Source organism: Lissotriton helveticus, chromosome 6 (assembly GCF_964261635.1).
Source record: "Lissotriton helveticus chromosome 6, aLisHel1.1, whole genome shotgun sequence".
Classification (NCBI taxonomy): Eukaryota; Metazoa; Chordata; class Amphibia; order Caudata; family Salamandridae; genus Lissotriton; species Lissotriton helveticus.
The window spans coordinates 1,039,547,682-1,039,575,246 of record NC_136067.1 but is presented as its reverse complement, the minus strand read 5'-3'; the positions used below and the strand labels follow the sequence as shown (position 1 = coordinate 1,039,575,246).

At 45.3% G+C, this 27,565-nt stretch overlaps 1 protein-coding gene across 5 annotated transcripts in view; it reads right to left on the bottom strand.

Annotated features, from left to right (window-relative positions):
* Positions 1 to 27,565, bottom strand: part of STX11 (syntaxin 11) — a 398,327-nt gene that overhangs the window by 157,869 nt on the left and 212,893 nt on the right. Inside the window, exon 1 of one of the 5 annotated variants that reach the window (XM_078648673.1) lies at positions 6,776 to 7,142. The exons of 3 other annotated variants lie outside the window; for them this stretch is intronic. The gene's annotated coding sequence lies outside the window, so the exon portion shown is untranslated. Of the gene's footprint in view, positions 1 to 6,775; positions 7,143 to 27,565 lie in introns of those variants that run through there. One more of the 5 variants, XM_078648676.1, reaches the window with a different exon arrangement.

Below are 27,565 nucleotides of genomic sequence, written 5' to 3'. Positions count from 1 at the left end.
AGTCAAGAGGCATCGTACTACCAGAGGTGACAATATGAGATGGCGGAAAAGAAGTTCAGCCAAAACGAACAATTACAATTGCGAGGGACTGGCACCTAGAGTTAATAAATGAATCAATAGTATATGCACCTATAGGGTTCCTGCATTAGTATGCAGGTGTATTTGTAACCTTGGTAATACAGCCCGAAATCTCATTACACAGTAAACATGGTTCTTAGTGCGCTGTTAACCTTCTGTTCTTGTTACTGCTTTCATTACCAATGAGAATAGGGATAGCAAGTGCAGTACTAGCTGTACCAAGCCTGGGCTAGTAACTGCTATCCCTAGTTACAGCTAACTGATGCATCTTGGGACCTCACTCAAGGATCACAACAGTCACCAACAACCTAGTATTCAGTACCTTTTAACCTATAAGCACACTTTGCTGGAATACAGTACATTACAACTTAATGTATTACATTGTGTGCTGTTACAACAACTGCGTTGTTAGTATGCAATGAATTTACATCGCAAGTCATTATAACGACTTGCTGTAGGGAGCACGCTGGACTTGGGAATATTAATAGTTACTATTCCCACTCCAGTTTGCGCAACAGTCGGTAAGGTGTTGGAATTCATTTCCAATACATCAGCTCCCCCTGCAGCAAATTGTTGTAATGATTGGGAATGTAAATGCATCACGTACTAACAACGCAGTCATTGTAACAACCGCGTTGTAATAGTCTTGTGATGTAATGACAGCGTTGTAAACGCTGTTTACCCTTTGCTGGTTTGCAATCATGCTGAAATCACTAAAACATGGCTCAGTAATTTCCAAAGTCATCCTATGATTACACAACATATAAATAAATCTATGTCATTCTGGCTTATTATTCACTCACTGATCGATGCACGTTGTGTAAAGAGGGTGTGGGGATTTTTTTCTCCTTTACAGATATTACACAGGGATTGACTAATTGTATACTCCCTCATCTGATTCGGCACCTGCCTCAACCTTCAGGAGGTGTGATATTGCCTCTAATCAGTGCAATTTTATTTGGAAAGGATTGCTATATCGTTATGCACAATTAAACAGGAAAATGTGGGATGTTCAACAAGGATTTCGAATGCACTAAATCTTTTAAGAACGGGAATACTGCTTTTAGAACCATGTGAAGCCATATTCATCTCTGTGGATAGATTGTCTCTTAGATTTTAAGATAGCTTTTTTAAGCTCCGTCTCTCTCTGCCTATCCAAGCCTAATTTTCTAACTTTTCTCAGAGTTGTTTTCAGATCATCAAACCATGAATGGGAAGCTAAGAAAATTGCTCACAGAAAACCTGTAAATGGTCACATTTATTGACAAAGGCAGCCATGGTTAAGTAATACCATTCTGCCATTTTCTGGGAATTTCAATCCTGTGGCCACTCATCTTTACAGCAAGCCACAAGCTGAAACAAGTTATCCCACAAAAAAAGTCATCCATTTTCAAGCAGGTAACTAGATACGCATTGCACAGCTTCTAAATGCAAGGACTCGATTTAACCTCAAACAATAGCAGATACTGCTGGTATAGGCATAGCCAGTGTTCCTTATAAGATGTGTGAATAATATCTCAGCAGCCTAGCAATGGGTGTTCTAAGATAGGTATGGAATGCAAATCCCGGTTTGCAAAGTGTTGTAGATCAATAGCCAAGAGGGCAGGCTGCGTCAATGACATGGCACCACCAGGCAGCTAAATAGCACTTTAAGACCAAGTGGTGGTACAGACTAAATATGGAATTTATGCAAACAGGAAAGAAGCCTGAAAATTCGATCAACAGCTTGTCTCAAATTATTTGATTAATGATAACAATGTGTTGTTCTGTGAATATTTTATTTGTAAATTCTGAACAGTTGCCATCTTCTCCATAACAAAAAGTGTGCTCTATTTTTATTTTTAAATAGTAGCATTTAATTCCCGGGGTCTTGTGCGCATTTGTAACGAATATCTATTTACTTTTTACTATGACAAAAATTAAGGTGTATTTACCATGGTTTCGTGGCACATATTTAACGTGCACCGCTCTATGACTTATATAACTTACCTACGATGTCATAACTGCCATTTCACAAGGGCAACTTTCAGCCTAGCCTGTTTTTCGGTTAACAGAGCCAATAACACTGGGAGTTGTAGGTTCAGGCTTATAATGGAAAAAAAAGAAAATGCAAATCATGAATGCTGCGCGCGGTTGGCTGAAAATTTTGTGGAACTGAAAGTTTCTGACTTTACATAGGGTCAGCTGATGGAAATCAGCATTAGTGTTCAGGCTGTGAAGGAGTTAACATTTTTTAGAAGGATGTCAGTGGCACCGTTTGTCTTTCCATCGTGCCATCATAGCTACCGTTTGCTCATGTGCAAGTAATGGTGGGTTATCAACTGAAAAAAGATCTCTATCTTATCAGTGTCTCTCCGCCCAGTGTCATTTCTACACGAGGAAACAGCAATTTGCCTCTTTCTTAAGATATACCAGTCAACATCACTATCCCTTGCACACACCCCTCCACTGCTCACCACCCAGATCACTTCAACTAACTACTGCTATGTTGCCCGCATATAGTTTCAACAACCATTAGTCCCAGGCTCTGCATCCCACAATGAAATGTCTTTGAAATGAGACCTCCAAAGCAGAATAGGCGTTTTCTGTGTCTAAATAGAGCCTTCTACAAGGAGAAGACCCTGAGAAAATCCTCTTTAAATGGCTGCATTTCAATAAAAAAATGTGGGATTTTTTTGGGACGTCAACATGTTGTTCATGTCCCAAGCCAATGCTTCAGTTAAGGGGCAAATAAGCAGCTATAAATGTATCCCCTCTCTAATGGCCTTCAGGTGGATCTGGGGAGATCTCAGGTGGTTACATTGTTGTTACATTGTGCTTCTCAAAACACTTACTGGTGATGCAGAACAATGCAGCTAATCTGGAGATTAATCGATCTAATTGTGATCTTGTGAACCCAGCCTTGATATCACTTCACTGGCTTCAGGAATAATTTAGAACTATGTTTAATAATATCAGCACTTTCCACAAAGCATGCTGGGGTAATGGTACACGCAGAATCTTACACCTCATAAAGCAGAGTCCGAGTCAGGAACCTTCCATTGACCGTTCTTCTCTAAATCTCTCAACACAGCTGGTGAGCCAAATCATAGAATTAATACAATTACTTTACATGTCTGACTTCATGCTGCACTTTTCCGATGAGTAAGCACTGTAAATAACAGACATCACCTTGGAGAGACGAGTTGGTCTTCCCTACATTCAAACTTTTGATCCACAGATCACAGCTGATTTCAGCAACAATCTTTAATTTGCTGAACCTTCTTGTCTCTATAATGGAGGATTCCGGCAACTCTTTAGAAAAGCCTAAATCCAAACATGGCGACTAAGCAGTGCCTTAAGTCCACTTTAAGGTAAAGCCTACATATGAAACATAAAACCCAGACCTCTAAATTAAGCTGCTCAGAATTGGTTGTAAATATAAAAGGTTATTGAACGAAGATGGTAGCCAGGCCGACGACTCCTTCTACACAGACTGTCCTGCAGAGCATTCCTACTGGAAAATCACTATGCTCTTAAGTGGCCCGAAGGCAAGAAGCTGCCCTATAAAGTAATATATTTACAAACAAACTCTTTTTAGAAGGAACAGATGAAATGCGGAAACCAAAATACGGTAATTTAACTTTAAAAAGTGCACACCAAAAACGGAAGCATCTCTGTGTGACTGAAAGACCGGCGTCAACATCATGTAACTTACTAGGAATGTATTGTGTTTTATTTTCTTGGTGTCTCCTGGTATGTTCAACTGATACCGTTATGTTGTAGTAGTTGGCCTCCGTATCTAATGCTGAAAAAAACCATCATTTACTGATGATGCAATTAGGTGTGCTCATTGTGCGAATTAAGCATTCTGCGATGAAGAACTTTTTCCCAACTGTTTCACTTTTTTGGAGAAATAATGTGCCTTTATGCTTGTTCTAATGAAGTGCCCAAAATCTGTGTCGGAAACAAAGCATTTTATTATTTCAATGTTTGAGGGATTTTGGTTTAGTATTAATATCAAAGGCTTTAATTTTCTTTTTAAATTACCATATTTGGATTTTACGACTGCCGAGGGATTGTTTCCACTAACTGAGTTAATTTTGTTACCTAGTAAACTATTAAATCATTTCAACAGCAGCTGCCCTCGGTACAGGGTTTACCCTGGTTATGATTTTCCATGAACTGCTCCTGCTGTTTTGCTAAATGTTACTATTATTTCTGTCTGTCTTCCCTTGTTTTTTCATCTCATATAATCTGATAAAACTTCAAGGGTGTCCTGCAAAGGTACGGTTACCAGACTATTCCATGCTATCCCATGACACCACGCTCCAATCCTGGCCTGCCTTTTCACAAACAAATGTAATCTGGTGGTTTAGTACAACTGGTTTCATTAGTGGGTATCGGGACTACAAGTACAAGAATGCACTTGGTTTTTAAATACATGCTCAAGATTGTACTATTGCACCCTCCTAGATAGGGTGTGTTCACGTTACCTCATTCAAGGGTTTCACGTGATTCAAACCATTGCATAACTTGAACTGTAGCAACCCTGTAGGGACACCCTTTTTGTGAAACAATATGGATTTCTTTCCAACTTTTGAAAGGTGGAAGAAATGAGAAAACCTGTCTGGGCTGGTTCATCTCTTAACCCTGTCCGTGCAGAGCTCTAAATGTTTCCATGCCGGTGGTGAGTAGATGTTCCCGCCCTTGATTCAACTCTGCAATTTGGTCGATTGTAGCTTCACCTTTCTGCTCTAAATGCAGGACTACAGGAAAAGGTAAACATAGGCCTGGGGAGCTGTAAATATCTGCTGCTGCCTCTACCAATACGGTAGTAGATTATATCCCATGGTGGCTGCTGGGTACTGCGTATAAAGAGTCAACAGCAGCTCTTCCTCTATGGCTAAGGGTCCCCCGAGGGGGCATTGAGGAAGCCAGTACATGTAATAGAGGGTTGTCACGGAATCTGGGAAAGAACTGTACTTAAAGAGTTCCATCTAGTAATGGACTCAAGTTTACCAGGTCCCTGCGTGAGTAGCTTATCCAGTCCAGGTTTTAGCTTTGCACTGTGAGTCTTGTAGTCCTGGTCGTGTAATGAGATATATAGGTCTACATGTCCTAGAATGCACAGCAAACTCCTTGCTTGGATGAGATAATCATGCAAGGATCTAAGAAACGTGAGTGCTCTGATCCAGTGAATGTCGACAAGAGATTTTACATTTCCATGCAAGAGTAGCTCAGCCAGTTCAAGTTTTTTTCGTTTATTTGTTAACTAGGATATGTAGTAATTTTGAAGGATTACAACATCAGGACCACAAGCCCCAGAATGCAAAGAAAAAAACTGGCCTGTATGAGCTACTCACACATGTCCTGGGAAATTTGAAATCACTTAGTGAACGTTTTTCACAAGAGTCAAAACTCAAACAGCACATCAGCAAGCAAAGGACCATCTTGGAATTCTGACCACAGTCAGCCCTAAAGAGAAAATTTCATTTTTTCATTTCATGTTCTATTTTACACATGCTAACGATCACATTGCTTCTTTCATCTAGATTTTAGTTTTTATACATATGCACAACTACCTCCATGCCTTAATATTGATTCACATAATTCTGGTTTTCCTATACAAGAGTTTACAGGTGCTGGGCACCAGTGTTCATTTTTGAGGGCGGTGCTTTGTTTTTCATCCTCAGACAGACCCAGAGTAGGACAGAGAAAGACAGAAAGAAGGAAGCACAGAAAGTCAGGAAAACAGTGACAAAGTAAGGCATGCAAAGAAAAGACTCAACATGATATTTATAATGCAGCAGAGCGTAGGGTGGTTGAAGACAGAGGCACTTGTTTTTTTCCAGTAATTAAGAACTTCATTCATAATGAAAAATGTGAAGTTACGAGTCCAGGCATGTCTAGTGTTGTTGGGTAAAAAACACAGAACTATGGAACCACCCTAGCGTTGTGGGGCAAGTTGCCAGCTGTGGTCTGAGGACAATTTCAAGTGAATTGACTAATGCTGTCCCTGCTGATAGAACCACATAAAACTTTATATATATATATATATATATATATATATATATATATATATATATATATATATATCAGTTTAACTAACTTTATATGTATACAACTTTTGGATTATTAATTTTTCTCAGGGGGAGTAACAATCACAGCATTATGGTTGCTCTCACATGTTCAAATTTGAATCTTTCTAAACTTGTAAACAAAACTGTTTATATTTTAATTATGATGGAATGTGATTATTGCGAATTAATCATTTAAAATGCTTTTTATCTCTGCACGCATTGCAATGGTTTTAAGTAACTCTGCAAATACACTATTTGGGAATTATTTTTCTGCAAAACTTCATTATACACATTGTTAAACTTATAAATTGCGCCTTATGGAGTACTATTAAAATCAGAATTTCGATAAATCAATACAACCAAGTATATAAACAAACAGCATGCCAATAAAGTATCTGGGAGGATAACAGACTGAAAAAGATTATTAACACACCCCTACCCGCACAGAAGGCTAATACATGTAAAAGGGCTTTTAAAGAGGCGTAGCCCTGTGAGGCTAGAGAAAAACCAGCACTGAGAGAAGTTAAGGCCGACCTGCAGCTGGGCGTTCACGTGTGCTCACACAGACAGCGCATGGAGATGCAAGCGAGCCACACACAAAAACACACAGAAACGATGAATTAAAAAACACGTACCAAATGTCTGAAGCGGGAACACCTCGCACCTCCGCTTCAGCTGGAGCAGCTCAGGTCGTCGTGAAGGAGTCCAGGCAGGCTCTCTCTGCCCAGCCTACTTCGTTCTTAAAAATAAACGGTTTCGTCTTTTTTCACCGCTATTCATCCCTCTTCAACAAGAAAAATGCATGTTTTTAAGTGTTCCGCCACCCACGCCTCTTGTCCGTTAATGGCCAGGATATTGCAGGGTGTGGAACGAACCGACGGTGTGAAACTGCACTTTTCCTTCCCCTTTCTTCCGAGCGCGAGCTCACTCCGCGCGGTGTGAGGGAGGCAGGAACTGGAGTTTGACAGCCTGCGCGAGGCAGCTAGGGGCCTGTTCTCCAGCAGAGGGCCGGCCGCAGCCGGAGAGGCGCGCGCTGTGGGCGGAGTTAACTGTTTCTGCAGCCTTTTCCACGCTGATGCTGCGAAATGATGTGCGAGTTGTGTATTTTCGGTTTGTACTTCCCCTCCTGTGGGCGACAAATACTGTTAAATGGAACGCGAGATCAGCTGGACCGTTTTTTGTCGTGACCGGAAAAGCAGCTGCATTGGCTGTGAGTGACCGTGGGCAGGGAGCTGCAGCGAGCACCCGAACTCTCCTTACAAGGAGGGAAAGTCCCGCAGCCACGCCGTCCACGCACTTTTGGTACTGAATGACTGTTCTGGGAAACAAGGGGGTTTCGCGTGGCTTCCCCCACACGGCCATATCATAGTGATATCAGCGAGAACTGAGTGTGCGGAAGGGCATTTATAGCTTGGGGCAGTGCTTAAATGGGGAAAAATAAGTGCAGGTACTCATTAAAATAGAGGTGTGGCAAGTGGGCGGGGCCAGGGGCGGGGCTAAGGCCTAAATATATTCATACACGACTTCTGTACCAGTTGCAGCACATATTAAAACACATAAGAAATGCTTTTATGTAAAAAAAAAAAAAGATTAAGGGCCTGATGTATCAAAGGGTTTTACCCATTCTGTGTCAATGGGAAAATGTGTTCATACATAAGGCCTTAACTCATTACACAAAATAAAAGTCATGATGACACTTTCACCTGAATGGTCGCTGCGCACCTAATTGACAGTGCAGGGTCTGTCTAGAGACCCCGTCCTGTTAATCACAGCGTGACATAAGGCCTGTCAACCCCCTGCAGTTTGGGGCCTTTCAAATGTACTCTGCTGGAATCTTTACCAGCAACTTTGCAAATGTGTACTTCAGCCAAGTTAATTACAAACTCCTCGGAAGCAAAGCGGTCTCTGTCCTGGACTGGAGGAGAAAGGTAACCTGCGCCTGCTGTGGATCAGGGTACCGGTACTCTCCCTGGCTACAGAGAAGTGCCGGTACTGGCGGCAAAAAAAATCGGAAGTGCCGGTACTCAGTACCGGTGAGTACCGGCCCATTTAAAGCACTGGCTTGGGGGTACCATTACTCCTGCTTCAAGCATTCTCCGATGCTGCTGTGCCGCACGCTTAAAGAATACAAAAGGGGAAAAAAAACTTTTGATACGGCAGGCCGTGTCATTTTGTAGTCGCTGGCACCATGAAGGTGCATGCCTACAAAATGATGCAACCACTTTATTTTGTTTTAGTTACTAATTCAATTAGGATTGTTAATGAAAAAGAAAAAAACATGCAAAAGCATTCTTTTTTTGAAGGGGAAAGCAACAAGGGGGCGTGGTTGGGGTGGCAGCAACATGGAGAGTGGGTGGAGAGTGTTAAGTCGTGGGCCCTAGGCCCACATGCCAATGAATGATGGACACAGTGGGTATACTTACTAAACTGGCCATGAGCACGTGCACTCGGGCTCTTTCATTGTCAGGGTTACCTGACCGGTGACGCCTGTGCGGGAAGGGTGTGAGGTGGGTGTTAAGGCCAGCCCTCAAGGGAGTGGATGGTATACTAGTGCATGCTGGGACACTAGAACTGTTCAGCAGGACACTACAGGGAGAGGGTGTTTATTGGCAGGTGGGGAAAGCAACATGCTAGGGTTGAAGCAACACTGGGGACGAGGGGCAGAAGCAACATGGGGCATGGGTTGGGAAGCAACATGGGGCCCACGAGTGAGGGAAGTAGGTGGGCAAAAGAAAGCAACCTGGAGCTGGCAAGGAGAAAGCACACAGCAAAAAGGTAAAGCAGAGGAGTGGGAGAGAAGTACACAGGGAAGACAGCAGGAAAACACATGCACTCTCATAGAGTGCTTAAGCGAAAATTAAAAAGTAACACCCGAAAAAGCATGCAGTTGAAGGACATACTACACTTTTATGATCCCGTGGTGGGGCACATACAAGAAGAGGAAAGAAGCCCACACGGCTATCGAAAAAGAAGCTAACAAAGCAGACGGGCAATAAAGCCAATCTAATGGTAAGCAATAGAGAGGATTTAAGTCCACTGTAAGATAACCATATCTCTCACAACAGATAGTGCATACTGTCTTAGGTGAGACCTAAAAGTTGCTTTCACAGCTTACCTCTTCAACTTTGAGGCTTCCATGCACTAAATATAGTAACTGCTTATTGCTCTCTCTTGGTAGCCTTTGCTTCTCATCCTCACCCACAGAATAATTATCTTATTGCTCCTACCTCCACTCCCTATTCTCCCTGCTGCTTAATATACAGTCTCTAATATATTTATCTTATTAGATAATGTGCTGCCTTGTTATATGTCTTACTTATCATCAACAGTACCTTCAACATTGCAGTTTTATGTAATGCCCCAGTCAATTAAGTTCTTGTGTATTGTTGGTTTACTATGTATAGCATTCCTTGTAGGATTAGTATGTCTTCCTATTTATTTAGTTTGACATAGAATACAGTACATTTTCATGGTTTATATTGGTACAATGCTTGGGTATATATCATGATACAAAGAAGGGTAGAGATCCATTATCACATACTGAAGGTGGGATCGTTCACCACATATGGCCATGTCTGAACTGGGGTGGCGGAGTGAGCTAAAGAATGATGTTGGATTAAATCCAGATCAGTTGCCTGAGTGTTTGCAATGTTCAACACTCCGTCCATCATACCCTTTGGTTTGGCTTTGTTTGCCGTAAGTTGGCAGGTTATGCCCAGATGTGGGTCCCTTGTTCACTTTGCCACTGGATTCAAGCTAGCCTGGCTGATGATGGCTGATTAGCCAGAAACCGGTCCCAGGATACTTGTTTCTGGTCCAGGGAAGACATGGCTTGGCAGTTCGGTCTGGACTGTTCCCATGAGGCACAGGGTCAGACTTATTTGCATATGGCATGTCTGAACTGGGGTGGCGGAGTGAGCTAAAGAATGATGATGGATTAAACCCAGATCAGTTGACTGGGGGTGAGTGTTTGCAATGTTCAACACTCCGTCCATCATCCCCTTTGGTTTTGCATAGTTCACCACATAACATTTGTACATAATTGACTTGCCATCTTTACAATACAGTAAATCAATACTGCAAGTCCTAAACAGTTAGTTCTCTTTCCATTCCGGCATAGTAGAAACGTATCCCAATGTACCACAATCTACTATTAGACTAAACCCCTTTTTAAACCTTCCCCCACCTTCCAGTCCTTTTTAAGAGATAACAACATGTATGCACGTAATGTCTTATTCATGGCACAGATCAGAAATGCACAGTTCCGTATTTACAGTTAGAGAGAGAACCTCAACTGTACTTGGTAAATCTGTCCCTACCTGCCTATGCATATGTTTCGTTCGGGCTAGGATTTCCCGTTAGTACAATTATGGTTGAACATAGGTGTCGCTAGGTTCTAAGTCTAGTGTTTTAAGGGCTTCTAACGTAATGTCCCATTCCATAGCTATTGGGATTTTACATAAACCTCTAGCTTATTCCCGTCTTATCGCCGCACTTTTAGCGCTGCCCCAGCAAATTAGCTCACTATGCCAAGCGTGGTCCATGGGCGGTTTCTATGATTTCCATTGCATAGTGATGGCTCGTTTCACATAATAAGTTGCACAGTTAATGTAGCACAGCAGTTGCTAATATAAATGCATGTCTATTTTATATACAGCCTTATTCTTATTAACATGCTGACATATTATGCCAGAGAAACCACAAAAAATGACAATGATTTACAGTATTCCTATGATTGTCAAAAAGTTATTTATGATCACTCTTACTAAGCACAAAGGTGAAGGTATGTTTCAAACATAATTTTTCACTTATATTCACAAAAAAATATATAAGTTGTTCAACACTGTGTGTTTTTCTATCACTTTTTTGGATATTCTGAAGAGTGGTATTCCTCTCCTGTATTTACTTATGTTAAAGAAATGGATTTCAGTGACAGTGACAAATGAAAACATATTTCAACAGGAGACTGTTTTCTTTCTCTTTTGGGACTTCTTTTGCCATCTCTGAGACCGGGGTGTCACACAAAAAGTGCCAGGGGTAGCAGTGAGCAAGCCACGCAGCTTCGACCCCATGGGAACCCTTAAATGACGTCTATCATAAGATACACAATTACAGGAAACCATATTTACAGGATACCTGAAATACAAGAAATAACGTGGAAATTCAATCGAAAGGAAAACAAAAAAGCACATTAGTAGTTAAAAAAACAGAGTCAAGGGACAGTGGTTTCGTTAAAGCAGGACAAAAAAAAGCAAAGTTTATAATAAATAAATAAATAAATAACTTGCTTATTCACACATATGTAGTCTTCCTCGTTAGTAAAATGCAAAACGAACAAAGTTAATAACGTGCATCTATGCATGGCAGATCACCTCATCAGAGATGGGGTAGGACAATGGGGAGGCCCTGATGTAACGGCTGACATATTGCACAGTGTTTTGGTGGTTAAAATGAACCCAGTCAAATGGTTTCATCTAATAAATATATTTTTTTCAGAAGCATGTAGCATGAATATAACCCACCACCACGGGCCTAAATCAGTATAGTTATCCTCCAGCTACTAAAGTTGTGTGCTGTAAATACAGTATGCACTATGTATTGTACATTGTGTATGCCCTGTGCCGTATTGCCGTAGTGGTGTTTGGTACACCGCTGGGTGTATTCTGCTCTGTGGTTGCTGTACACAGGGCCACTGAAATAATGTAGCAATTACATTTTTTAACAGGCCTTTTGACCTCGCAGAATCAACTAGTTTGTGAAAAATGTATACATTGTTACACTTAGCAGAAAACAAGCCCATGCTACTTGTAATGAGAGGTGTGCTTTTTCATTAATTACTTCCCAAATATGTTTTAAAACTTGTTTTTAGTTTTGGATTTGTGCTGCACTCATCATTTCAGATCCCCAGAAATAACTCTTTCTAATAAGAAAAAGCTAAGCAGACCAGTACCCTACACACAGACTTGTTATGTCGGTGTCTTAGTTGGAGACAGATGTTGATTTAAGAAATTGGACCTAAGAAGAAACGCAAAACATGTGATATTCTTTTAAAATCTGAATGCGTTTTTGTAATCGCTACTGCTTTTTTGAGCTGTGTGATGTGAACAGTATTAACAGGTCTCATCTGATAAATCGTTAGATCCGTTACGTCCGTTCTTCCCTTCCCCGTTATCTCTCTCTCTAGAAGCCTCTCTGTGCTTGCTGAAATTTAGCTCGAGGATCTGGGGAAAGTGACAGAGGCACCAACAACAGTCCTGGTTTCTAGCCCACCCAATGTTTAATTTGTAAAACATTAAGTGCCAGGGCCCTCATCAGGACACCACTCCAACGTATGCCACCCATAGCCCCTACCAGCGCTGTCAGTGACAGTATCAGCAGAACTACAAACCATCATACACCTATGAGTGTGACAGTTTAGACTCTTTGGCACGTTCTTGCTCAGGGATGAAGCATTGTGCAAAGGAGGTGAGGTGTCACTGTAGCAAAGTGATGCATCGGTTCCTGGAGGCGGTGCATGGTCGTTGAGCCGCTAACGCCCGTAGACGATGTGGGACACAGGGAAGGTGATGCATCAGTTGCAGGTGCAAGACCTTGGGTCCTGAAGGCAACACAGTGCCGGTGATGCTTCAATGCCACAGCATGGTGCGCTGTTTCCACTGTGTTGATATCAAACCACCAAGATGCATGCGCTGCGTCAGAGCGGTGCGTCATGGACTTCAAGGAGGCGGTGCTTGAGACTCGCACATCTGCAGTATTTCGGAGGCCCTTCAGTAAAGTCTGGACTTGCATTGTAAGTCACTGTGTTTTCTTTGCCCACTCAGCGTGCGAGGTCAATGACTTTGGTGCAGACAGAGGCGATGTAGCAATTTTGGAGGGATGCACCGGTGCCAAAGTGACATATGGAGTCAATGAGTAAATCTCTTGGTTGCAGCACCAAAATAATCTCCATGTGTCTAGGGCTGGGTTCTGCACCACTTGGCAGGTCAGGACTCGATGCAGGTGAAGTCTTTGATGGCTCTGAAACTTCCAACAGTAAGGCAAGCTCAACTCAAGCACTTGGAGAAACTTTAAAAAGTAGAATGCAGAGAGCAAAGCCCAGTCCTCTTATTCTGAGGCAAGAAGCAGCAGACAACGGGCCAACTCAGTAAAGCAGGGAGGAAAGTGGCAGTCCATTCTAGCAGTCCAACAGCTCTTCTTCCTGGCAGAATGTCCTCAGTCCTCGCCGTTCTCGTCGATGGAATCTCCTTCATTGTACGTCTTGCGCGTGCAAGATGTACAACGTAAGGGGTTTCCATCGACGAGGACGGCAAGGACGAGGAAGGAGAGTGAGGCCATGGCGAGGAGGAGGCAGCCACAGCAGGTAAGTTCCTTTTCTTAATTATAATTACATTAGGGAGGATGGAGGGGCCGGCTAAGAGTTTTGTCTGAACTTTGCGTTCTCAATGGAGCGCGGAGTAGGAAAAATTCTGCTGGCGGAGCGGAGTTACCCAGCCAGGCTTAGTTTATATTGGCCTGTGGTGTCTCTCCTTTAGGAAAAGGTGTACGTTGTTTTTGCAGACCTGTGCACAGCTTTGAACGTGTCCCTTGGTAGAAAATGTGGAAAGTATTGGAAAACCTGGGTATTCTCCCCTTCCTTTTGAATATTTTGGTGAGAATCCACGTGGAAAATAAGTCACAAATCCGACGAGGAACAGACATGCTATAAAGAGATACTGTTCTCACTGTATATCAACGGGGTGATTGACGATCTTTGCAAAGAAGCGTGTGATGCACCAAGTCTAGTGGGGGAGGAGGGTCCCGACCCTCCTCTTTGCTGATTACACTTTATTTATTTCTAGGACACCAATGGGATTGAAATTGCTCCTGAGCCATTTCTCCCTATTTCATGCAGAGAGCAGCCTTGAACTAACTGGCGCTAAAACAAAATGTATATTTTTCTCCAAGACGAGAGATTTCCATTGTAGCAGAAAGATATAGGGTGGGAAACAAGTGTATTGATCAGGTGTCCACCTTTGATTACTTAGGTATACGAATGACACCCAATATGATTTGGACCCCCAGATCGGAAATGTAAACTCAAATGCAAATGCTTGTTTGGTCGTTTTTAGGTCGAGCATTCAAGACCTCTTGTATATACTTTAATATATACTTATATGTGTATATACTTTGTGGGCTCTGGAGATCAGCCCTAGGACCTGTCGGCTTCCGCTTAGGGACTTTATTTTCTGTTCAACTGCCTCTATTTAACTGTCTTGATAGAAAACAACAAGTAGAGGTCAGTAAAATACCAGAATTGCTTTCTGCTGAGGGACTTTATTTACATTTTTCTGGCAACTGCCTCTATTTAACTTTCTTGATAGAAAACAATCAGCAGATGTTAGTAAAATACCAGAATCACTTTAGCATTCTCTAGATTCCAGTCCATCGAAATTGACTTCCACAAGCACCTGTAGACAATAATATTTTTTTCAAATCTTGTATTTTCAGTGATATGACCACCGAAAGCCCTGATTTTATATTAAAAACAGAACTTTGGACTATACCATTTTCCGCTGAAAGGCAATATTTCTCTCCATGTGTTCCCATACCTAGCGTGTCACGCAGTTTGGTGCTTACTTTCCTTCCATGTTTAAGAATAGTAGATGTTTCAGCTCCCAGGCTAATGTGCTGCACAGCTAAATACATATAAGGTTCCAAAGGTAGGACCAATTGCATTGCAAATGCTTATTTACTGTTGATATCCTTAATGCTAGAACGAAGTTTCTTGCAGTAAGCTCAAATCCAAGCAAACTTCCATACCTCGCAAAAGACTTATATAACATGTTTTTACAAGTTCGAAACTTGTAAACATGAGCTTTTTTTTAGCTATCTAATTCACCACTGAGGACACTTTTTATTTTGCTGCCTGGGCTTAATTTCTGTTCCTGTCCGACCCTGCAAATATATGACTGACGTATGGTGTGGTAATTCACTGTCTTTTACAGAGAGCACGTTTTCCATTGAAAAAGGCCACTTGAAATGTTGAAGAAATTTGCATCAGACAAGACGTTTTACAGATAAAGCTCTATGTCGCACAAACTATAATGAGTAAAAATTGGGTTTCAGCGAATATTTTCTTTTTCATTTTACACAAGTAAAGTGTCTTGATTTATTTTGATGATTTATTTTGATCCTATTCAAATGGTTGTCTCCATTGCACTTTGGAATAAAAAAAAATGGGCCTCATTTGTGCTTTCCTTGCTGCTGATATATTTTGTATTATTTGTACAGCTTATTTACAGGTATTTAAAATGTGTTTGTGTGTTAGAAGATCTTTATCATCCTACAGTTTTTCCTTTTCGTTTGCCCAGTGACCAGCATTATGGCCACTTTGTTCACATTACCAAATTCTCTCAATTTGCATTCCAGGAAAGAAAAGTAACCACCAACCTCCATTAAATGAATAAGCAGCAATTGTCAAAAGACATTCCCTGACATTTGACCTCTTTCTTTGAACAGAGAAACTGTGGCAAGCTAAAAACTCAATTTAAAGACTTCTTTTTGCCTGTTCACCTTCATAACTCCAGCACAGTTGTTTTGGGGGTGCTGCAGCACGTCCCGCACCCCTACCTTCAACGCCTATGCTGGGACGGTGCTAACCCTGGTTATGAAGTGGGCGGTTGAAGTCTGGTGGTCAGGGCAAGTCATTCTGACATGTCATCTGCACTGCTTTATATTGAGGCATGCAACAAAGTTATGAGTGAGGCCCAGGAGATTGACGTACCAGCCACGATCTCTACATTTCACCAATTTATTTTTTGCTCCAAATGTTCCTGTACACTTATGAGTGTTAACAAAGCTTATACTTTAATTTAATTTTAAATTTAAATTAACAAAGCGTGTTAATTTACCCCTATCCCGCCACAAGCAATCATCTAAAGCGCTGCGAGGCCTTCTGGGTAGTTACGCGCTATACAAGTGTAATTTTTCATTTCATTTCATTTAATTTCATACGGTTACATGTAATCGTATAAACCAACATGAAAGCATGTTTCAATACTGCCAAAGAACACTTCAGTACTCTGCGTTTGCAGACCTGCCAACTCACACGGTGCCACCCCGTTACACACGATATCGGGCCGCTTCACACGGCCATCTACTGAGGAGCCAATATCACAGGGTGGTAGGGAAGACAAGCTGAAAACCACAGTAAATAGTGGATTTTCAGCTTGTTTTCAGAGGATTTGAAGTGCGAACGTCAATTACGAGGTGTGTGAAAAAAACCTGGATATCGGCACCAACCTCAGAAAGCTTTTTGTCTTCATTTTCGGAGGAGAGGGTTTGAGGTTGGGTGGAGGCAAACCTCCTCCTCACACAGTGAAATCTTTGTTTCAGTTGGTAGGTATGTATTTGGGATGAGTTTGAATAATGTATTTTTTAAGAAGTGGTGTTAAAAAAAGAATATGGCCAAGATCCACCCCCTGCCTCCTTCCCGCAATCACCGAGGGCAGGAGCTTCAGGAGACAAGGCAGCAGAGGCCTTTAACCCCTTCGGGGCTAATGACGAGCTGGGCTCGTCATGGCGCTTACCTGTCGTGCGCTGATGACAAGGCCAGCTCGTCATCAGCCCCACCCTCGGGGGAAGCGCTGGCGCTCCCCCCGAGCGTCTCTGATCTTCGTTGTTTTGCTGGGGCGGCAGCGGAAGAGCTTCCGCTGCCGCCCCCCCCCCCCCCATGGGAATCCCTGATGGCGTCAGCGCGCACAGCGCGCGCTGACATCATCAGGGATTCCCAGCGCTCGGGAAGCCATTTGCTTCCTGAGCGCCAGAGAAGCAGGTAGGTTTTTCGTGGCTGGCGGGGGTTTGGGGCAGCGAAGAGGCATCAGGGGAGAGGAAAGAGATTTTCCTCTCCCCTGATGTCTCTTTGCAGGGCATTTCTGCCTCACGATCGCGCACAGCGTCGCGATCGTGCGGCGGAAATGCCCCCACTAGCACCAGGGATTTCATTTTAGTTTATAGGAAGCGACCCCTTGGGTAAGGGTCGCTTCCAGGCGGGCTGTAAATATGTTTTCGTTTTTCTGCCCCCCCTGGGGGGAAATCGGCCCCTTTTTTCTGCCGTTTTGCCCCCAGGGGGGGCAGAAATTCCCCACTAGCACCAGGGTTGTATTTTGGAGCCAAGATGGCGGCCATCTTTTCTGTTTACGTTTTTCTGTCCCCCCTGGGGGCAAATCGGGCCGCTTTTTTTTGCCGTTTTGCCCCCAGGGGGGACAGAAAATGCCCACTAGCACCAGGGACTGTGTTTTTAGCTTTTAGGAAGCGACCCCTTGGGCAAGGGTCGCTTCCAGGTGGCCTCACATTAACTTTTCATTTTTCTGCCCCCCCTGGGCAAATCGCCCGTTTTCGGCCGTTTTGCCCCCTAGGGGGGGGGGGCAGAAATTACCCACTAGCACCAGGGGTTTTTGTTTGGGCAATGTGTTTGTTTTGGGAAGCGACCCCTTGGGTAAGGGTCACTTCCAGGTGGCCATGATTGTGTTTTTGTTTTTCTGTCCATCCTGGGGGCAAATCGGCCCGTTTTTTTTGCCGTTTTGCCCCCGGGGGGGGGGCACAAAATGCCCACTAGCACCAGGGAATATTTAGTTTTTAGGAAGCGACCCCTTGGGCAAGGAGTAGTGCTTGGCTGGCGGTGTGTGTGGAGTGGCACTTGTCTGGTGGTGTGCGTGGAGTGCTACTTTGCTGTCTGTGCACGGAGTGCTGCTTGGCTGGCGGTGTGTGTGTGGAGTGGCGCTTGGCTGGTGGTGTGCGTGGAGTGGTACTTGGTTGTCTGTGCACGGAGTGGTGCTTGGATGGTGGTGTGTGTGGAGTGGTGTTTGGCTGGCAGTGTGTGGGGAGTGGTACTTGGCTGGACGGTGTGCGTGGAGTGGTGCTAGGCTGGCGGTGTGTGTGGAGTGGTACTTGGCTGTCGGTGTGCGCTGAGTGGTGTTTGGCTGGCGGTGTGCGTGGAGGGGTACTTGTCTATCTATGCACGGAGTGGTGATTGGCTGGCGGTGTGTGTGGAGTGGTGCTTGGCTGGTGGTGTGTGTGGAGTGGTACTTGGCTGTCTGTGCACGGAGTGGTGCTTGGCTGGTGGTGCTTGTGGAGTGGCGCTTGGCTGGTGGTGTGCGTGGAGTGCTACTTTGCTGTCTGTGCACGGAGTGGTGCTTGGCTGGCGGTGTGTGTGGAGTGGCGCTTAGCTGGTGGTGTGCGTGGAGTGCTACTTTGCTGTCTGTGCATGGAGTGCTGCTTGGCTGGCGGTGTGTGTGGAGTGGCGCTTGGCTGGTGGTGTGCGTGGAGTGCTACTTTGCTGTCTGTGCACGGAGTGGTGCTTGGCTGGCGGTGTGTGTGGAGTGGCGCTTGGCTGGTGGTGTGCGTGGAGTGCTACTTTGCTGTCTGTGCACGGAGTGCTGCTTGGCTGGCGGTGTGTGTGGAGTGGCGCTTGGCTGGTGGCGTGCGTGGAGTGGTACTTGGTTGTCTGTGCACGGAGTGGTGTTTGGCTGGTGGTGTGTGTGGAGTGGTGTTTGGCTGGCGGTGTGTGGGGAGTGGTACTTGGCTGGATGGTGTGCGTGGAGCGGTGCTTGGCTGGCGGTGAGTGGCGCTTGGCTTGCGGTGTGCGTGGAGTGGTGCTTGGCTGGCGCTGTGTGTGGAGTGGTACTTGGCTGTCGGTGTGCGCTGAGTGGTGTTTGGCTGGCGGTGTGCGTGGAGGGGTACTTGGCTATCTATGCACGGAGTGGTGCTTGGCTGGCGGTGTGTGTGGAGTGGCGCTTGGCTGGTGGTGTGTGTGGAGTGGTACTTGGCTGGCTGTGCATGGAGTGGTGCTTGGCTGGTGGTGCTTGTGGAGTGGCGCTTGGCTGGTGGTGTGCGTGGAGTGCTACTTTGCTGTCTGTGCACAGAGTGGTGCTTGGCTGGCGGTGTGTGTGGAGTGGCGCTTGGCTGGTGGTGTGCGTGGAGTGCTACTTTGCTGTCTGTGCACGGAGTGCTGCTTGGCTGGCGGTATGTGTGGAGTGGTGCTTGGCTGGTGGTGTGCGTGGAGTGCTACTTGGTTGTCTGTGCATGGAGTGGTGTGTGGTGTGCGCTGAGTGGTGTTTGGCTGGCGGTGTGTGGGGAGTGGTACTTGGCTGGATGGTGTGCGTGGAGCGGTGCTTGGCTGGCGGTGAGTGGCGCTTGGCTTGCGGTGTGCGTGGAGTGATGCTTGGCTGGCGGTGTGTGTGGAGTGGTACTTGGCCATCGGTGTGCGCTGAGTGGTGTTTGGCGGGCGGTGTGCGTGGAGCGGTACTTGGCTATCTATGCACGGAGTGGTGCTTGGCTGGCGGTGTGTGTGGAGTGGCGCTTGGCTGGTGGTGTGTGTGGAGTGGTACTTTGCTGTCTGTGCACGGAGTGCTGCTTGGCTGGCGGTGTGTGTGGAGTGCCGCTTGGCTGGTGGTGTGCGTGGAGTGCTACTTTGCTGTCTGTGCACGGAGTGGTGCTTGGCTGGCGGTGTGCGTGGAGTGGTGCTTGGCTGGTGGTGTGCGTGGAGTGGTACTTGGCTGTCTGTGCACGGAGTGGTGCTTGGCTGGCGGTGTGTGTGGAGTGGCGCTTGGCTGGATGGTGTGCGTGGAGTGGTACTTGGCTGTCGGTGTGCGCTGAGTAGTGTTTGGCTGGCGGTGTGCATGGTCTGGCGCTTGGATGGTGGTGTGGGTGGACTGGCACTCGGCTGGCGGTGTGTGAGTAGTTACTTTCTGTTGGTCACTACACACACTGCTAGTTGAGTGACACTCTACGCAGTCCATCATTTTCTGTAGTTGCTGTGTCAGATATGTGGGCATGTGAAAGGGATGGGCCCTTGAATGGCGCTGGCGGTGTTAATTTTTTTTGTATGTGTCACACGTACAAAAGGTGTATGAATGTCCTTACTGCCCCTGTGTGATGGGGGTACTGGTAGGTGCAAAAGACTGACCGGCACCAAAGGGGTCAGGCAGTAAAAAAAATTCAAAAAATTAACCAGTGTCTTGATGTTAAACCTCATCTAATCCCAATTGGTCTAAACCCTATTTGATGGCCCATCTGGCCGAATTTAAATTTGGGGGGCAAATTTGTGTGTTGTGTTGTTGTTTTAATTGTTATATTGCTTGTGAAATGTGGTAGTAATTTTTTTTTCCTCCCTATTTTTGTCTTGTTCCAGGCTTTTGCTGTTTGGATTGTTGTAGGTTGCGTGTCTGTTTGCAGCTTGTGTAGTTGCTTGTGCTTGGTAAGTGAATGTATTTTGTACTACTTTCCCTTGATGTTTGTCTTTTTGAAAAAGGTTGTACTTCTAGCAGTTTGTGTGGCTCTGTGTTTTTTTTTTCTGCATTAGTGTTTGATGTTCACTTTGTTTTCTAATCTGTCATTTCTTTTTTTCTTTCTAGTGGGATATCATTTCTTTTTGCTGTGTCTCAACAGAGTAGGTGCTGGTGAGTGTAGCTATATTTGGTAAGAGTGAAATTGTTTTGGATTGTATTTATCTTTTTGTGAAAGCCTTACCTTGTTTACTTCTTACTTTGCACAGTGTAGGTTGTTGTTCACTTGTGTGTGCAGTCTTCTTGCTTTGTAAGGATAATGGCTAGTCGCAGGATTACTGCTCAGCAGGTTCTTGGTTTGCTTTTTGAGTCTTCCTCTGACCATGGTTCAGAGAGTGAGTCCGATTCGGACTCCCAGGTAGGGGCAGAAGATTCAGGCAGTGAGTTTTCTCTTCGCATGGAATCATCATCATCGGATGATAAATCTTCTTCTAGTGCTGATGAAGGGACTATGGTAGAGGAGGACATTGAGGTGCCGGTAGTGGGCCAAGAGGCACCTGTGCTGCTGCCTAGGGCCGCAAGGTTTCCTTTCTTTTTACGTCGGCAAGAGGCATGTGGGCTAGAGCCTGCGCCCAAAAGGCTTCACATTGCTGTGGTGCGCAAAGAGGCATCTGGTGCTTTTCGTCTTCCTGCTGGTGTAGTGCAGCAAGAGGCATCTGGGGCTGTTAGGCTTCCCATTGGTGTAGAGCGGCAAGAGGCATCTGGGCCTGCTTGGTTTCCCGGTGGTGTAGTGCAGCAAGAAGCATCTCACGCTGCTGGGCTTCCCATTGGTGTAGTGCAGGAAGAGCCCTCTGGGGATGCTATGTCTTCTGTTGGTGTTGTGCAGCCAGAATTATCTGTGGCTGTTAGGCTTCCCATTGGTGTAGAGCGGCAAGAGGCATCTGGGCCTGCTTGGTTTCCCGGTGGTGTAGTGCAGCAAGAAGCATCTCAGGCTGCAGGGCGTCCCGTTGGTGTAGTGCAGGAAGAGCCCACTGGGGATGCTATGTCTTCTGTTGGTGTTGTGCAGCCAGGAGTATCTGTGGCTGTTAGGCTTCCCGTTGGTGAACAGCAGCAAGAGGCTTCTGGGCTGCAGGCTGGGGTGGCTGCTCCCCCCGTTGATAGAGATGGCCTCTGGGTTCCCACTGGCTTGGTGCAGCCGGCATTGCCAGAGTTCACTGGTGTTCCTGGGTGTAGAGTGAATACTGAGAATTTTCTGCCAATACATTTTTTTCAGTTGTTTTTTGACGATGTGTTTTTGCAAGAGAAAGTTGAGCAAACCAATTTGTATGCAGAACAATTTTTGAGGGCCAACAGTGCCAGCCTTAAGCCCTATTCTAGAGCAATCCGGTGGACTCCCACAAATGTTGAAGAGATGAAGAAGTTTTTGGGATTAACTTTTTTGATGTGCTTGCTAAGGAAGCCATCAATGACTTCATATTGGTCCACTAGTCCCTTGATGGCAACAGCTATATTTCCAGCAGTCATAAGTCGTGATCGGTATATGCTTCTTCTTCGGATGATGCATTTTGTTGATAATAGTTTAGCGTTGTCACGCGATCACCCTGATTTTGACAGTTTGTTTAAAATTTGGCCTGTCCTTGATCACTTTGTTGATCGTTTTTCTGAGATCTTTGTCCCTGGTAAAGAAATTGCAGTGGATGAGTCTTTGGTGTTGTTCAAGGGCCGCTTGGTTTTTAGGCAATACATTCCTAGTAAGAGGGCACGCTATGGAATCAAACTGTATATGCTGTGTGACAGTGAGACTGGATATGTCTACAATTTCAGGGTGTACACTGGTAAGGAGTCCAGCATTAACCCTCCTGGTTGTCCTTCTACTTTTGGAGTGACTGAGAAAATTGTGTGGGAACTAGGTAGAGGATTATTTAACAAAGGCCATCATTTATATGTAGATAACTTCTACACTGGTGTGCGGTTGTTCCAGGAGTTGGCCAAAGTGGGCACTGTTGCTTGTGGCACAATGCGCAGTAACCGTAAAGGTTTCCCAAAGGAACTTGTTTGCAAAAGGCTTGTGCGGGGACAGTCTACGGCATTGCAATGTGGGGAGCTTCTAGCTGTGAAGTTTTCAGACAAGAGCGATGTGTACATGCTGACTACTATCCACGATGAAAGTACAGAACCTGTGCCTGTTTGGGGTCAGGGTGCTGAAGTGCGTAAACCTGTGTGCATTTTAGCTTACAATAAGTTCATGGGTGGTGTTGACAGAGTAGATCAGAGGTTGGAACCTTATGCTGCTCTTCGAAAGGCTTACGTTTGGTACAAGAAGTTGGCTATCCATCTGTTCCACTTGGCATCCTTTAATGCTTTTGTTGTGTACCAGAAGTCTTGTCCTGAGAAGAAGATGCCTTTTGTTAAGTTTCAGGAGTCTATAATAGGCATCCTTGTACTTGTGGAGCAGGCAAGTGTTCCTAGATTTGGAGTGGTGGAGGAAGTGGCTAGATTGAAAGATCGCCACTTTCCTGAATCTATTCCTTCCACTACCGCAAGAGACTTTCCGACTAGAAGATGCAGAGACTGTTGGCGAAGAGGCGTGCGGAAGGAGTCTCGTATATACTGTCCAGACTGTCCTTCTAAGCCTGCATTGTGTCTGTCAGCTTGTTTTAAATCGTACCACACGCAAAAGAAGTTTTGGGAGTTTTAATGAGCTGTAAAGTGAATTGCCTGGTCTGCATTCTGTAAATTTTTTTTAGTTTGTTTCAAGGATTGGCAATAGTGCAAAGTTTTTATTTGAAGAATTTGTGTTAGCTGATTTGTAGGTATTTCCATTTGTTTAGTGTTATTTAAAAAAAAAAGAATTCTAAATGTGTTTGTGGTGTGTGCCGCCTGGTGCTTGGCTGGCGGTGTGTGTTGAGTTGCGCTTGGCTGGTGGTGTGCATGGAGTGGTACTTGCCTGTCTGTGCATGGAGTGGTGTTTGGCTGGTGGTGTGTGTGGAGTGGTGCTTGGCTGGCGGTGTGTGTGGAGTGGTGCTTGGCTGGCGATGTGTGTGGAGTAGTACTTGGCTGTCTGTGCACGGAGTGGTACTTGGCTGGAGGTGTGTGTGGAGTGGCGCTTGGCTGGTGGTGTTCTTGGAGTAGTACTTGGCTGTCTGTGCACGGAGTGGTGCTTGGCTGGAGGTGTGTGTGGAGTGGCGCTTGGCTGGTGGTGTTCGTGGAGTGATACTTGGCTGTCTGTGCATGGAGTGGTGTTTGGCTGGTGGTTTGTGTGGAGTGGTGTTTGGCTGGCGGTGTGTGTGGAGTTGTACTTGGCTGGATGGTGTGCGTGGAGCGGTGCTTAGCTGTCTTTGCACGGAGTGGTACTTGGCTGGCGGTGTGTGTGGAGTGGCGCTTGGCTGGTGGTGTGTGTGGAGTGGTACTTGGCTGTCTGTGCACGGAGTTGTGCTTGGCTGTCGGTGTGCGCTGAGTTGTGTTTGGCTGGCGGTGTGCATGGTCTGGTGCTTGGATGGTGGTGTGGGTGGACTGGCGCTCGGCTGGCGGTGTGTGTGTAGTTACTTTCTGTTGGTCCCTACACACACTGCTAGTTGAGTGACACTCCACGCAGTCCATCATTTTGTGTAGTTGCAGTGTCAGAAATGTGGGCGTGTGAAAGTGATGGGCCCGTGAATGGCGCTGTTTGCTGGTGTGAGTGTTGAAATGTGATGGGTCCGCGGCTGGCGGTGTGAATGTTTTGAATGTGTCACACGTATGAAAGGTGTATGAATGGCCTGTAAAGGGGTTGGTGCCTTGACGTGGCTTTACAGCTCACGAGCTGTGAGTCAGTGGTTCAGGTAATCATACTTTCAATTATACGCAGTGTATTTCATTTTTTGTGAAATTACTTGCGAATACAATTGTATGTACTGAATCATCACTCACCCTCGTGCCAAATCCAACCAGTATGTGTGTGTGCTTGCGGATTAGATGGCTGTGCAGTAATTTCTTTTTTTTCTCTTTCTGCAGTAGGGTGTACCTTGTCCCTTATTGTGATTGTTGTAATGTGTTGCTTTTCTTCCAAATGGTGTCAGTGGTCTGGTTTGTATCAGGTATGAAAGGTGCGTGAATGGCCTGTAAAACGGTTGGTGCCTTGTCGTGGCTTTACAGCTCACGAGTTGCGAGTCACTGGTTCGGTTTTTATGCATTTATTTATTAACAGAGCAGTTCATTTTTTTGAAATATAATGTTAATAAAATTTTATGTACTGAACCATCACTCGCCCTCGTGCAAAATCCAACCTGTATGTGTGTGTCTTTGAGGAATAGATAGCCGTGCTTGATTCTTTGTCTTTTGAGTAACTCAGTTATGGTGTATATTATAGCTATAAATAACTTTCTAAATTTAGATATAATTGGTAAATCATGGTAGTATATGGTCATGTCTTTCTGGTGAATTCTATTGTTGTTTTTTGTCCACAATCTCCTGCAAACTTGAAATTGTCTGTCACAATTTTCATGCGATATTGTCCCCTGAATCGCACGTTCGCCATCTGAAAACTTAATTCATTCAAAACAATTTGATTTGCAAGTGGGTTCCCATGAGTTTTTGGCCCGGGGCTTGGCGGGCATCTTTGGAAACTGCCAAACCCAAACAGTTCTGAAAACTAGACACCCGGGGGAGTCCAGGGAGGTATGGCATGCGTGGGTCCCCCAATGTTTTCCTACCCAGAAACCCCTGCAAACCTTATATTTAGGTTAAAAAACCCACTTTTCTGTTCTTTTTTGGGTGGGATCTCGCTGCCGGCACAAATGTCCTACCACCCAGCGATCCCCTTGTTCTCCCGAGTAAAATGATACCTCACTTGTGTGGGTGGGCCAAAGGCCTGTGACTAAGGCAGGGGGGCTTAATTTGTAAAACTTAAATACTACTTTTTTCAAAATTCATTTTTGGCCTGTTCTGCTTTGGGGCACCCACACAAGTGAGGTATCCTTTTACTCGGGAGAACAAGGGGAACGCTGGGTGGTAGGACATTTTCGCCGGCGCGGAGATCCCACGCAAAAAAGTTTGGAAAAGTGATATTTTTACCTAATTTTAAGGTTTGCAAGGAGTTCTGGGTAGGAAAACATTGGGGGACCCACGCATGCCATACCTCCCTGGACTCCCCCGGGTGTCTAGTTTTCAGAACTGTTTGGGTTTGGTAGTTTCCAAAAATGGCCACCGAGCCCCGGGCCAAAAACTCAGGTGCCCCCCCCAAATCAAGGTAGTTTTGCAATAGGGTATTGTAAATTCACCACCGTACGATTTGAACCGTTTCCTGTTGCAGCCACTATGCCTATCCACGAAAGTGAGGTACTGTTTTTATCGGGAGACCTGGGGGAACGCTGGGTGGGAGGTAATTTGTGTGAGCCCAGTGATGCCACGCTTTCCCACACAAAAAAGTGTGAAAAAACTGATTCTTTTCAGCAAAAATTGAGGTTTGCAAGGGATTCTGGGTAAAGGAACGTTGGAGGATCCACGCAAGCCATACCTCCTTGGAAGCCCCCGGGTGTCTACTTTTCAGAAATGTGTGGTTTTGGTAGGTTTCCCTAGATGGCCGTCTAGCACGGGGCCAAAAACCCAGGTAACCCCTCTTGCAAAAGCTGGTGGACTTGACATTGTCACCATTGTCAAATCCACTAGCTTTTGCAAGGGGGGTTACCTGGGTTTTTGGCCCCGTGCTAGACGGCCATCTAGGGAAACCTACCAAACCCACACATTTCTGAAAAGTAGACACCCGGGGGCTTCCAAGGAGGTATGGCTTGCGTGGATCCTCCAACGTTCCTTTACCAAGAATCCCTTGCAAACCTCAATTTTAGCTGGAAAAAATCAGTTTCTTCACACTTTTTTGGTGTGGGAAAGCGTGGCATCACTGGGCCCACACAAATTACCTCCCACCCAGCGTTCCCCCAGGTCTCCCGATAAAAATGGTACCTCACTTGCGTGGGTAGGCATAGTGGCTGCAACAGGAAAAGGCCCAATTCGTACGGTGGAGACCTAAAAATTACCTTTAGCAAAACTATCTTATTTTTTGAGGGGCTCACCTGAGCTTTTGGCCCGGGGCTTGGCGGGCATCTTTGGAAACTACCAAACCCAAACAGTTCTGAAAACTAGACACCCGGGGGAGTCCAGGGAGGTATGGCATGCATGGGTCCCCCAATGTTTTCCTACCCAGAAACCCCTGCAAACCTTAAATTTAGGTTAAAAACCCACTTTTCCGTACTTTTTTGGGTGGGATCTCGCTGCCGGCACAAATGTCCTACCACCCAGCGATCCCCTTGTTCTCCCGAGTAAAATGATACCTCACTTGTGTAGGTGGGCCAAAGGCCTGTGACTAAGGCAGGGGGGCTTAATTTGTAAAACTTAAATACTACTTTTTTCAAAATTCATTTTTGGCCTGTTCTGCTTTGGGGCACTCACACAAGTGAGGTATCCTTTTACTCTGGGGAACAAGGGGAACGCTGGGTGGAAGGACATTTTTGCCGGCACGGAGATCCCACGCAAAAAAGTTTGGAAAAGTGATATTTTTAGCTAATTTTAAGGTTTGCAAGGAGTTCTGGGTAGGAAAACATTGGGGGACCCACGCATGCCATACCTCGCTGGACTCCCCCGGGTGTCTAGTTTTCAGAACTGTTTGGGTTTGGTAGTTTCCAAAGATGGCCACCGAGCCCCGGGCCAAAAACTAAGGTGCCCCCCCCCAAATCAAGGTAGTTTTGCAATAGGGTATTGTAAATTCACCACCGTACGATTTGAACCGTTTCCTGTTGCAGCCACTATGCCTATCCACGCAATTGAGGTACTGTTTTTATCGGGAGACCTGGGGGAAAGCTGGGTGGGAGGTAATTTGTGTGAGCCCAGTGATGCCACGCTTTCCCACACAAAAAAGTGTGAAAAAACTGATTTTTTTCAGCAAAAATTGAGGTTTGCAAGGGATTCTGGGTAAAGGAACGTTGGAGGATCCATGCAAGCCATACCTCCTTGGAAGCCCCCGGGTGTCTACTTTTCAGAAATGTGTGGGTTTGGTAGGTTTCCCTAGATGGCCGTCTAGCACGGGGCCAAAAACCCAGGTAACCCCTCTTGCAAAAGCTGGTGGACTTGACATTGTCACCATTGTCAAATCCACCAGCTTTTGCAAGTAACTTTCCACCACAGAAATGT